This window comes from Lethenteron reissneri, unplaced genomic scaffold, assembly GCF_015708825.2.
Source record: "Lethenteron reissneri isolate LAM-NWPU_2019-01 unplaced genomic scaffold, ASM1570882v1 scaffold_1343, whole genome shotgun sequence".
Taxonomy (NCBI): Eukaryota; Metazoa; Chordata; class Hyperoartia; order Petromyzontiformes; family Petromyzontidae; genus Lethenteron; species Lethenteron reissneri.
The window spans coordinates 8,552-20,641 of record NW_026891051.1 but is presented as its reverse complement, the minus strand read 5'-3'; the positions used below and the strand labels follow the sequence as shown (position 1 = coordinate 20,641).

Here is a 12,090-nt window from a genome sequence, read left to right as displayed (position 1 = left end):
TGCCGTGTTGCTGCGACGTCGACGTCTAAGCAAGAGAGACCCGGGTGGGGGGTGGGGGGTGGGGGGTGGAGACAGGGAGGGGGGTGAGCGAGCGAGGGGGGACCCCCCAGGCCGTGGAGAAGCAGCCCAGCTGGGCGAGATGGCGGCACGCGCTCGTTCCGCTCGAGCGAGTGCTTAAACACCTCCCCCCCATCATCTCTGCTCCCTCTCTCTGGCTGTCTGTCGCACCAAGCCGTGCAAGCGCACGTCACGCGACCGACCGCGATTGCCTCGCTAAGCCGCTCGCGTCGTTTGCTTTCACCGTCCTCCAGCCAAGCCGGTCGCCTGGCCCACGTGGCCACGGCTGTCTAGTTCACTTCGGCCCCCGTTGCCCCACCCCCCCCCGGCAACTCTTCTCCCCCCCCCCCCCCCTCCACATCCCCCGGGGGGGGGGGGGGGGGCCAGCTCAGCTCAAGTGACGATGAACCTGTTGCTGGAGCGGGAGTTGCTGCGGCCGAGCGGGCTGGCCGGCGCCGCCACGGCCTTCCGCTGGGAGCGCCGTCTGCTTGTCGCCCAGCAGCAGCACAGGCAGGACTGTGCACGGCGGCGACGACGAGGAGGAGGAGGAGGAGGAGGAGAGAGAGTTGGAGCGAGGAGGGTCGGCACTGCGACGAGCGACGTCAAATTCGCTCTCGCCGCACGCAAAGCGCTCGCCACACATGAACCGCGACAACCTTCGCCGATCTCGTCAAGTGAGCGTCAACCCATCACGCCAACTCCGCTCATCATCCTCACAGCAGCAGCAGCAGCAGCGGCGGCAGCAGCAGCAGCAGCAGCGGCAGCGGCGGCTTCTGACTGCTCGCCATCGAACACAGGCGGCGGTGGGGATCACCGCATCGCGCGGCGCTTTCAGACGCGCTTCTGCGGCCGTCTGCAACGCTCTTCCTTCCGATAATAGGAAGCCACTGGAGCTACGCACTTTTAAATTATCCCGTTGACAATCTCATTTCTTTAGAACTGCTTTTTGTGCTTAGTTTGTTGTCCTTTCCCCGCACCTCTGGTTAACACTAACCGCTACAAACCACCGCTCCCCTAAACACACACCCACTCACGTACACACATGCAAACATACATACTTGCATACAAACACACGTAGTAGATACGCATCAATTCACGAGACCCGTATCAGTTTGAATTCGTCACGCGAACGGCAACGTGATCGTCAGACCTGTGCACCAGCGGTGATTGTTGTTGTTGTTGTTGATGTTGTTGTTGTTGTCGCGGTTCCCGAGCACCGGCGATTGAGAAGCCCCCCCGTGATCTAAACGTGACGACAGAAACGTGGCCGACGCCACCAAACGCACCTTGAAGCGGTTCCTGAACTTTGCGCTGACGACGTAGAGGGCGACGGGGTTGACGCACGAGTTTGAGGGTCGCCAGGTTCATGCCGATGTAATTCAGCACGAGCAGGAAGCTGCAGAGGGCGGTGGTGGTGATGGCGGCAGAGGACACACCCGTTGTGAATCAGGAGCCAGGAGACCTTCACATTGCATCGGGGCCACGCACAGAATGCACCCGTAGCCCAACCGTGACGAACACAGCCACGCTCCGAGCGGCGTGACAACGACACGCCGGTGAAGCGGTGATCGCGATCGATCAGAATCTCAATATTGATTTGGACTTGGAGGAGGAATCCGATGAGCTACGAAGCTCTCTCCCCGCAGCTGTCCCGTAGGGGCGCGACAGAACGTCGCAACAGCAAACTACGCTAATGAGTGCAAAGTGTCCTCGTCCCGGCGAGACGCCCCCCCCCCCGCCTCCCACGCTGTTGAGCTGCGATGTTTGTGGGGGGGTCCCATCCACCCCCCCTCGTTTACCACGCCGCTCGCATGACACTATCCGTGACACGATCCGTGACACGATCCGTGACGCGATCCAGCTGCGCTCGTTCACCGGCCATGTGCCGTTGTTCGCGTTAAGGGGGCCGTGTGAGAAGCAAGCCACCGGGGGGGGGGGGGGGGTGTAGCGGGTGCGTCGGACGTTCACAACACGCCCTGGAGGAAACGCGGGGCTGGATGGAGTGGGGGGGGTGGGGGGCATTGGCATTGGTGAAACATGACAGAGCAGGACGCTCCTGAAACAAACCCCACTCTTGACACTCGCTGAGTGTATTCTATTGCCAAGGGCGTCGTTTGCAAAGTAGATTGAGAACGACGCCTCTTCGCAAAGAACACTTCGCGTTCAGTTCGTCGTCCTTCCCCCGCACCTGCGGTGAGCGCGCTCGGCTACATACGGTGCCAAAGAAGTTCCACGCGCAGGGCGTGGTGGTTGCGATTGGTATTATCACTGCTGCTGCTGCTGCGATATTCACGCCAGAGGTCGCAACCGGGTACCCGATACCCGTACCCTACCCGATACCCGGCTACCCGTACCCGGCCGGGTACGGGTACCCGTTTGCGACCCTGGTGCGGCCGGGTACGGGTACGGGTAGACCGTGAGTCACTGGTGAGTCACCGTGTGTCACTCATTTCCCAACGACTTGTCTCTTCTCATAATTCAGTTCCTAGAATCAACCCACCCGCGCCTGCAACGTGGCTTCATCCCAGAGGTCGCAATCGGGTACCCGATACCCGTACCCTACCCGTACCCGGCCGGGTACGGGTAGGGTACGGGTAGGGTACGGGTAGGGTACGGGTAGGGTACAGGTAGGGTACGGGTAGGGTACGGGTAGGGTAGGGTACGGGTAGGGTCTGGGTAGGGTACGGGTACGGGTAGGGTACGGGTAGGGTACGGGTACGGGTACCCGTTTGCGACCCTGGTGCGGGCCGGGTACGGGTACGGGTAAGGAATCAAAACCCGTTTGCGACCTCTGATTCACGCGAAGACGATACAATTGACTCTTCATTCTCCCATGGGACGAGGAGGGCACGAGTAGAGAGGGAGAGAGGGGGGGGGGGGACGGTTCGGGGGTGCCCCCCCCACCTGAGCAGCTCGCAGCGGTTGGGTCCATCTCGTCGTAGACGGTTCTCTTGAGGATGCGGCTGAGATGCAGCGGCAGCCAGCACAGCGCAAACACCACCGCCAGGCAGAACACCGCCTTGCCTGCCTCCCGTTGCTGTGTGTACACACGCACACACACACACGCACACACACACGCACATACCACACACACGCAAACACACGCAAACATCCGTCGGATCAACATATCGTCGAATCAACATCTCGCAGTTTCACGAATCGTTCGGTGACAAAGTCGGAGAGCGAACGTCACGGACCCCTCCCTCCCCTCCTGCCCACCACCGCAAATTGGTTACGTAACCGCACAACCACGGTGAGCCGTTCGGCCTCCAGCCGATGGGGCCGGCGGTACCGGAGGGAGGTCCCGAGGTTCGACACCTGCTTGAGGTGCTCGTCGATGGCGCTGCCAAGGTTTCGCTTCTTCATCCCGAGCATCTCGACGGTCGTGAGCGTGTAGAAGACCGCCGCGCAGGCCAGCGGCATGCAGAAGTAGAAGCCGAACAGCCACCAGTCCTTGGCTTTGGCGTAAAACTGCGAGGGCCCAGATAAGAGGTTTCGTCAGAGTCAGGCGGGGCGACAAATCTCCTCGTGGGATAGCCGAACACAGGGTTGGTGGAGTATCTAATTAGCTGCCTGTCTCTGTGAGTGACTGAAAGACGGACCGTGTGTCAGAGGTCGCAATCGGGTACCCGATACCCGTACCCTACCCGATACCCGGCTACCCGTACCCAGCCGGTTACGGGTATCCGTTTGCGACCCTGGTGTGACCGGGTATGGGTACGGGTAGGCCGTGAGTTACTGGTGAGTAAACCGTTTGTCACTCATTTCCCAACGTCTTGTCTCTTCTCACAATTTAAGTTCCTAAAATCAACGGGTACGGCTGGATACAGGTACGGGTACCCGTTTGCGACCCTGGTGCGGGCCGGGTACGGGTACAGCAACCCGGACAAAAAACATTCGGTGACGATTCACATCCCCGTTTGTGCCACCCCCCCCCCCCCCACGGTGACGGCGACGCCGGCGGTTGCCACGTCCTTGACGCGCCGCGTCGCACCTCCACGAAGCTCGTCTGCGGGATGACCATGCACGTGTCGAGCGTCCGGTTGCGGTATTCCCAGGACAGCGTGTCGAAGGCCAGGGAGCTCGGGCACCGCCAGCACCAGCGACAGCGTCCAGATGGCCAGGACTTAAGCGCCGTGAGCAGGGAGAGGCCCAACGCCCTGGGGGCGGTTCCCAGTGCGCGACCGCATGGTACCTGCGTAGAGGGGTCACGGGAGGGCGAACAAACACACCGGGGGTGCTTGTGCCCGCACGCGGAAAGATGCTTACATCCACGTCCGCATCGTTTAGCCCTGGGAGGCTGTAACGGCGCTTGGGATCCCCCACGGCACCACCCCTCGGGGGGGAGTTGCTATACAAGGCGGTGAGCCGGAGGGCTCGGGGTTCAGTGTTTAGCTTTAACCAGTGAAGCGAGCAGACCGGCTAGATAGGCCCTGGGACTCCCCTGGATCGCCGTGCTTCTAAGGACCGACCAGGGCAAGCCAGTGGCGTGGCCCCCAGAGCCCAGAGCCGATGCTCTTGTAAGAGCCGGTCTGGTGACTCAGGGTGCCGTGATCCCAGCTTGGCCAGAGCTGGATCAGCTAGCCTCCCCTAGCCCTGTAGTGGAGGACCTGGGAGTAGGCTAGCCGGGTTAGAGACAGTGGGAGCTCCCTGTTAGACGGGTGAAGGGGCCGGTCTGGTGACTCAGGGTGCCGTGATCCCAGCTTGGCCAGAGCTGGAATCAGCTAGCCTCCTCTAGCTCTCGTAGTAGAGGACCTGGGAGTAGGCTAGCCGGGTTAGAGACAGTGGGAGCTCCCTGCTAGGACGGGTGAAGAGGCCGGTCTGGTGACTCAGGGTGCCGTGATCCCAGCTTGGCCAGAGCTGGAATCACTAGCCTCCCCTAGCTCTCGAGTGGAGGAGCTGGGAGTAGGCTAGCTGTGACATAGATTGTGGGATCTCCCTGTTAGACGGGTGAAGAGGCCGATACCCCTTCGAGTGTTGTATACATTGGCCTGTGCTGAGTGAACCGTTTAATAAACCTACTACACCTACTACACCTGCGCAGCCACCAAAGATAAAGGCAATGATCCCCCCCCCCCACCCGTGTAGCCTGTAACAGACTGCTGTCTCGCCGGTGGCGATGTTTACACACCGCACCACGTCCTCATTTGAGGCCGAGTCGACCTATGGGAGGCCCAGGACCGGTTCAAATAATCGTCACCGGTGTTGGCCGTGAGCGGGAAACGGGCGATCGCTTGGGGTCCTGAAGCGGAGGAGGGGGCGGCCAAGTTGGTGCTGGTTGGTTTGTCGAGGCGAGAACTCGCGAGTGAGCGGGACGGGTCTCGCTCGCAGGAGCGAGCTGGGTCGACACGGTGACACGTGCCGCATGTTTGGGAAGCGGGGATTAGTTTCGGCCGCGTCCGTCGGGTTTGGCAACCTGAAACAATGTGTACGCACAGCGGCTCACCACATCCAGTAGACAGATCGCTATGTCTGTGGCTGCTAGACGGCGCTGGTGCCATCTACAACAGTCTACCAGGAAGTCGGACAATATTCAGTGAGAAATGAGGTTCTGGGTGACACCCAAGGAATGACACCGTCAATTAATTATCTTGAATTAAAGTTTGGCTATCCCCGAGGGCTGTGGAATTGCTTAAAAACATACCGTTGTAGCCTGCTGCTTATAACAGAAGGAGCAGAAGGGAGGAGGGAGGGAGGAGGAGGAATTTAAACTCTGGGGATGTACTACGACTGTTCCTATTCTATGTGTATGTTACCAGGCAAGGCCCACTCAGCTGTATACGACCTGGCCACAAACGACAGCTCAACGAAGTAGCTGATCACGTGGGGACATTTAGAGCAGCAGCCAAATAGCATTCATAATCAAGCGCATGTTTTTTTGTCTTAATTTGGAGGGAAAAACCAGAGGACTCGGAGAAAAAATACACACGACCACGGGGAGAATATGCAAACTGGAAATATACAGCAGCAGGCGTCAGGGTCGAGATCAAACCCACGACTTCCTGTATACCAGGCGAGGTAGTTAACCCATTTCCATTTTTCTTCTGATTCCGTACACGTATGTCATGCACACGTACATTATCGGAACGGAATTAGAAGAACAACTAAAATAAAATTACTTTATCGGTAACCGAGGCTCCCACAAGGCCATGCGGGAGGCAGTGTGGCTATTGCGACCTCTGGGATGAAGCCACGTTGCGGGCGCGGGTGGGTTGAGTCTAGGAACTTGAATTGTGAGAAGAGACAAGACGTTGGGAATCGTGTCATGACAGTTCTCCGCGGTGAGCACGATGTCTTCAGGAACAGGCCTCTCCAGACCAAGTTCACGCCAACAAGCGCTTTGAGCGCTTCCGAGATTTGAGCCGTGAACGGGAACGGCGAGCGGCCGGGTCTCTCCTCACCTGTCCCCGCTGAGCACGCACAGGCTCAGCGCGCTGACGCCCAGAGAGGCCTTCTGCACGAAGGGCACCGTCTTGCACACGGTGGCACCGAATGGCCAGCTCTCGGCGTGCAGCTGGAAAGATAAGAACGCACCGCACGCACCCCGCAGGTTTTCTCTGGAAATTAATTGAGGAAATGAATTGGGGTCCTCCCAAACATCAACAACAACTATACTCTTAGTTCTTTCGGTAAAGCCACGTATGATTCCAAAGAACACAGGATGAGATGTTACTATCCTTTGTGCAAGCACTTCCAAGAGTTCATGAACAGTTAGCCTGGTGACATTTGGGGAGCGCATCATCAGTAGTGTACCTTTGGTTCCTAGGGTGTTTCGGCCTTTCACACTATACACCCTCCCCAAAGGCGGCCAGCGACAGGGTGATCAATCCTACGCTTGCGTCCCATTCCCAATTAGTCATAGGAGTTGCCTTGTTGTTGATAGCCAACATCCCATGGGACTATGCAAAAAATGAATTTAAAATTAATAAAAATAAAACAATAAAATCACGACGTTTCGGAGGCAACACAAGTCTCCGTCTTCAACAACAAAAGTCTCCAGAACTTTTAGAGGCCTTTTTTGGCGGGAGGGGAGGGGGGCGGTAAAAGTCAATCGAGTTAATGACCACAACAAAGGTTTTTTGTGTTAGGTCGCGTAAGTAGAAATGTTGTGTCATAACCCTCCACCACCCGACACAGCCATTAAGGTTTGTCACGTAAACAACGCGCCAATTGGTTTATTAATTCGCATCCTCGCAATGAGCACAGGGAGACTCCCGTGTACTGTTTACAGCCACGACCGGTCGTGGAAATTCCACATTCCCATGCCAGTGGCGAGCCTGCTCATGGCAACACCGCTGTTGACTTCACCATCTTGGGGTAAAACATTTCTTTTTTGTAATTGAGGCATCGTCGTTTCATCTATGCATTTCTATTTGTTATATAACAACAGTTTTTACACTTTACTTTGGCCAGAATATTCCTAAGTTAGTGAATAACAACTGGATATTAGCCAATTAATTTTTGCGAATATTCTCTTTGTATAACAAAATCTGAATATGTATTGACACTGGAGGAGGAATCCGATGAGCTATGAAGCTCTTTTTCACAGATGTCCAGTAGGGGCACGGGGTCAGAACGTTAGAACAACAAAGTGAAAAAAAACCATGACAGTCTATATATAGTTACGTGTATATAGTATCCAAGTGTACGTATGTATGTTAAACCGCTTTCACGCCACACATAGCCAAGCATGCTAATCGGCTGCAGACACGCAAGCGTTTTGTACACACACACACAGGTACACACACACACACAGGTACACACACACAGGTACACACACACACAGGTACACACACACAGGTACACACACACACAGGTACACACACACAGGTACACACACACACACAGGTACACACACACACACAGGTACACACACACAGGTACACACACACACAGGTACACACACACACAGGTACACACACACAGGTACACACACACACAGGTACACACACACACACAGGTACACACACAGGTACACACACACACAGGTACACACACACACAGGTACACACACACAGGTACACACACACACAGGTACACAAACACACGTAGACTTTGGCGACCAATATTATCCATAAGGGGATTGTTTTTGGGATTAGATCGCGCAAATATAAAACACGCGACCTCTACGATGGTTGTACATCCGTCGCATGCTGTAGCTGGGGGGGGGGGGCACGCTGGTGCTCGCCTGTGGGGCCGTGCTCTGGAGGCAAGGGTTGGTGGGTCACGCAGAGATTTGTCAAACTCCCAACCCACTGGGGCTGCCAGGCGCCCTGGAGATGGGCAGTCCACAAAGTGGTCTCTGGAATCCATCACGTGCAGAAGCTACACATATTGGCCAAACATCCTCAAGCAGGATGCTCGTTCTACAGAGTCTTGAAACTCCTTGGGGCTTTTCTGGATACATCAGAGGGAATTGTTGTTGATTTTCTGCCCATCTGATTACACTGGTCAACAACAAAAAAACATGTTTTTCTGGCCTGGACTTGTGCAGCTGTTCTAGACTAATTTCAGGATGCCGATTCCAAATCTGATCTCAGATTTGCTCCATCACATCTCATTTTGATGCTATCGGCATACCCCATTTTCATTGATTTTACCCGAAATTAACTCTGTCACTTATGATTGCAAGTTGTTGCGAGTCAGTGACTGTTTTAGTGTTAAAATATGGTGCTGTATTTTTAGGATAGTGTGTTTATAATATCATTTTATGTAGATATCCACATTTATTTAATATTTTTCTTCTGCATTTTTTATTGAAAATGCAAATATTTGATATCTCAGAAACCTGATGTGATAGACAAAAACTGATGCCAGATTTGGAATCAGCACCCCAAAATTAACCGTTGAAAACCTTATGCCAGAAAAAGTGTGATGACCAGTGTTATTGGCAATTATTTTAGATGTTTTGACCGAAAAAAACCCAAGAGTATGAATCCTTGCAGCCACGAAATCTTCAAATCCAGCCAGCAGCACGTGGCTAAGAACTCGCGTTGTTATTGACACCGCACCACGTGGCGCGTCCTACCCCCCCCCCTCCTCACCTTGTACACGTAGACGGGCATGTCTAGGACGATGTAGAGGAGGTCTCCCAGAGCGAGGCTGGCGATGAGGACGCTGCTCCCGTCGCGCATCATCGACTTGTCCCCGTAGACGACGAGCAGCAGCGCCGCGTTGCCGACGCTCCCCACGAGGAAGACGACGCTCGCCACGGCCGCGTTGACGCGCTTGAAGACGTGGCCCACGCCGCTCTGCGCCAGGCACGGGGGCGGCCTCCCGCCAGCTCTGGGTCCCGGTGGGGACGCCGAGAAGGAGGAAGGAGGAAGACGGAGGAGGAGGAGAGGACGAGGCCATCGCTGGACTGGTCGCGGGGATGGTCTGGGCGTCTGTCCCCTGGGACTGCTCTAAGGGTGCAAGTGACGGTGGGGTTCCTTGGCCGTGTACCGAGACCAAGCCGACCAGGGTGGCCAGGGAGAGGCACAAGAAGGTGGACGTGAGCCTTCTAGGGGTGGACATCGTGGTCGAGGTGGCGGTGTGTGTGTGTGTGTGTGGTCGCGCTGGGTGTGAACTCGTGTCCACGTGCTCCTGCTGCTGCTCCTCCCGGGGCAAAGTTCACTTGGCTTGCAGCTTCCGGGTGAACAATTTTTTTTTTTTTGAAATATTAAAAAACCCCCCACGCTTTCATCTTCTTGGCTCTTTCGGTGAAGTCACGTAGAATGGAAATAATAAAATAATAAAAAGACAACAATAAAAGGTAGTATTTTATTATTTAATTATTTTTAATCTTTTTATTTTATTACTGTATTGTAAAGTTTTATTTTTATTATTTTATTATTCCCTTCTACGTGACTTTACCGAAAGAACCAAGAAGATGAATCCCTGCAGTCACGAAAACTTTAAATCAAACCCCCCCCCCCCCACGCTTTAATTAAATGTTACTGTCTCAGATGCCCCTCCCCCCCCCGTGCCCCCCCTTCCCCCATCGTCCCTCCCCCTCCTGCCACCCCCCCCCGCCCCTCCCCCCCCGTGCCCCCCCCCGTGCCCCCCCTTCCCCCATCGCCCCTCCCTCTCCTGCCCCCCCCCGCCCTCGGCGCGGCTGCTCTGAGGATTCAACAACAGACGGAGTTTGTTAAATAATAAAAGCGTGTAATAAACAGACAATAGTTTGAGTGTTTTTAAATCCTTTATATTAAGTTCACTTGCTTGCTTGCTTACGACCGTGCAAATCTTTCGGTCGTTTTTAACCCACTTCCCGTGATCCAATCGAGCTGACATTTTCCACACAGACTCGTTGTGCGAGACAATTAATGTTCGTGAAACATTTTTTTTCCCAAATTTTACACTTTTAATGGAAAACAAATTAAATATTTAATTACCAATTGCTTAATACTGGCAGACAATCATCTGACCCATAGGTGGCAGCCATCTCAAGCCAGAGGACGAGAGGACTCTAGCCGCCACGCATATAAAGGATTTATAGTGAAAAACTTTGTTTTTACGGGTTATACTTGTTTTACCGACTGTACTCGGCTGTTGGCTTCGCTTGCTGGGTAGGAGGTGGTGGAGTTACGCGCTCGTCGAGTTTTGCGTATAAACCCAAACATTATTGTCCTCAACACGAATTATACTGGGTACAATGAGATACAGTAGACTGTAAAAAAATATCACCAAAATACTGCACGTAAATAATATCATCTTCTTGGTTCTTTCGGTAAAGTCACGTAGAAGGGAAGTAATAAAATAATAAAAATAAAACATAATAAAATAAAACAATTCTCACGACGTTTCGGCCACAACGCAAGCAGCCGTCCTCAGGTGAAAACCAGGTCCGTCGAGGCGACAGAGTCTGAATGAAACAGCACACGAGCTTGGAGCATGTATATAAGCTGGGCGCCTTGACAAAGGAATTTGCATATCAAGAGGAATTTAGCATATTTATGGGATATATTGTCCTCGACAGTAAATTAAAGGAAAGAGAGAAATTAGTGGTATTACTGTGATTGTATGTCAGCCGATGAGTAAGCTTCGTCGCGTAAAACAAAAAAGTGCGCGACCTTACCCAACAACTGTGGGGGCCGTTGGCCCCCGGGGTCCCTCCCGCCTGCATCCCCTATTCGTTTACGTTACCCCACCTCCCTATTACCCGCTACGGTTTCGCCGGCATTCGAACGCGACACCCCTACTATTTACAGCCTCGCGCCGCGCTCCCACGCTGCGAACATACGTGCGCACATCATCATCAATCAAACGCCGTGCTCGCAGTATAGCCCTGTGCGGCACGTTACCAATGCGCATCCGTATCCGACACGTAACGAACGTATGCGCACTCCCACACACACAGCTCTGCACGGCACTCACTCTTGCGCCGCTCTGCGCCGCGCTGGCCGCTCACACTACGATCGCGCACCTGGGGTACGCGATTTCGCACGACGAGAGCTTACGCATACACCGTACCACACGCGTTCACACTTATAACACGGGATCACACGAGCACACGCAAGCGGGGCACGCGCCGACACAACGACTCAAGTTGCCACCAGCCGTGCGCGCGAGATAAACCGTACAACAATGCGCAGCCGATTACGCGCTCGAGCCGCGGGGCTGGGGGTCAGGAACTCACCACCGCGCCGCACTTTACGCACGTAACGAGCACACGCAAGCGGGGCACACGCCGACACAACGACTCAAGTTGCCGCCGCCGTGCGCGCGAGATAAACCGTACAACAATGCGCAGCCGATTACGCGCTCGAGCACACGCAAGCTCGCACAAAGCTAACAGCTTCACTGCGCACCGCGGTTTCGCACACGCGAGCGGGGTGCACGCCGACACGACGACTCGTCCCCTCTCGCACTCGCGCGTGCATGTCAACACAAGTATCGTGCAAGGACGATTCTCCTCTCACACGGCTGCGTAGGCACGCCAACACACAAAAGTGCTCTCCCCGGGCGTTAACACACACACCTCCATACCCGCACCATCGTACAGAGACCACGGCCTTTACGCATACAACGACCACACACCCGCGAATGCAG

At 54.7% G+C, this 12,090-nt stretch overlaps 1 pseudogene; it reads right to left on the bottom strand.

Moving 5' to 3' along the window:
- Positions 1–450: 450 nt before the first annotated feature.
- Positions 451–9,573, bottom strand: LOC133362040 (endothelin receptor type B-like; annotated as a pseudogene).
- Positions 9,574–12,090: the final 2,517 nt, after the last annotated feature.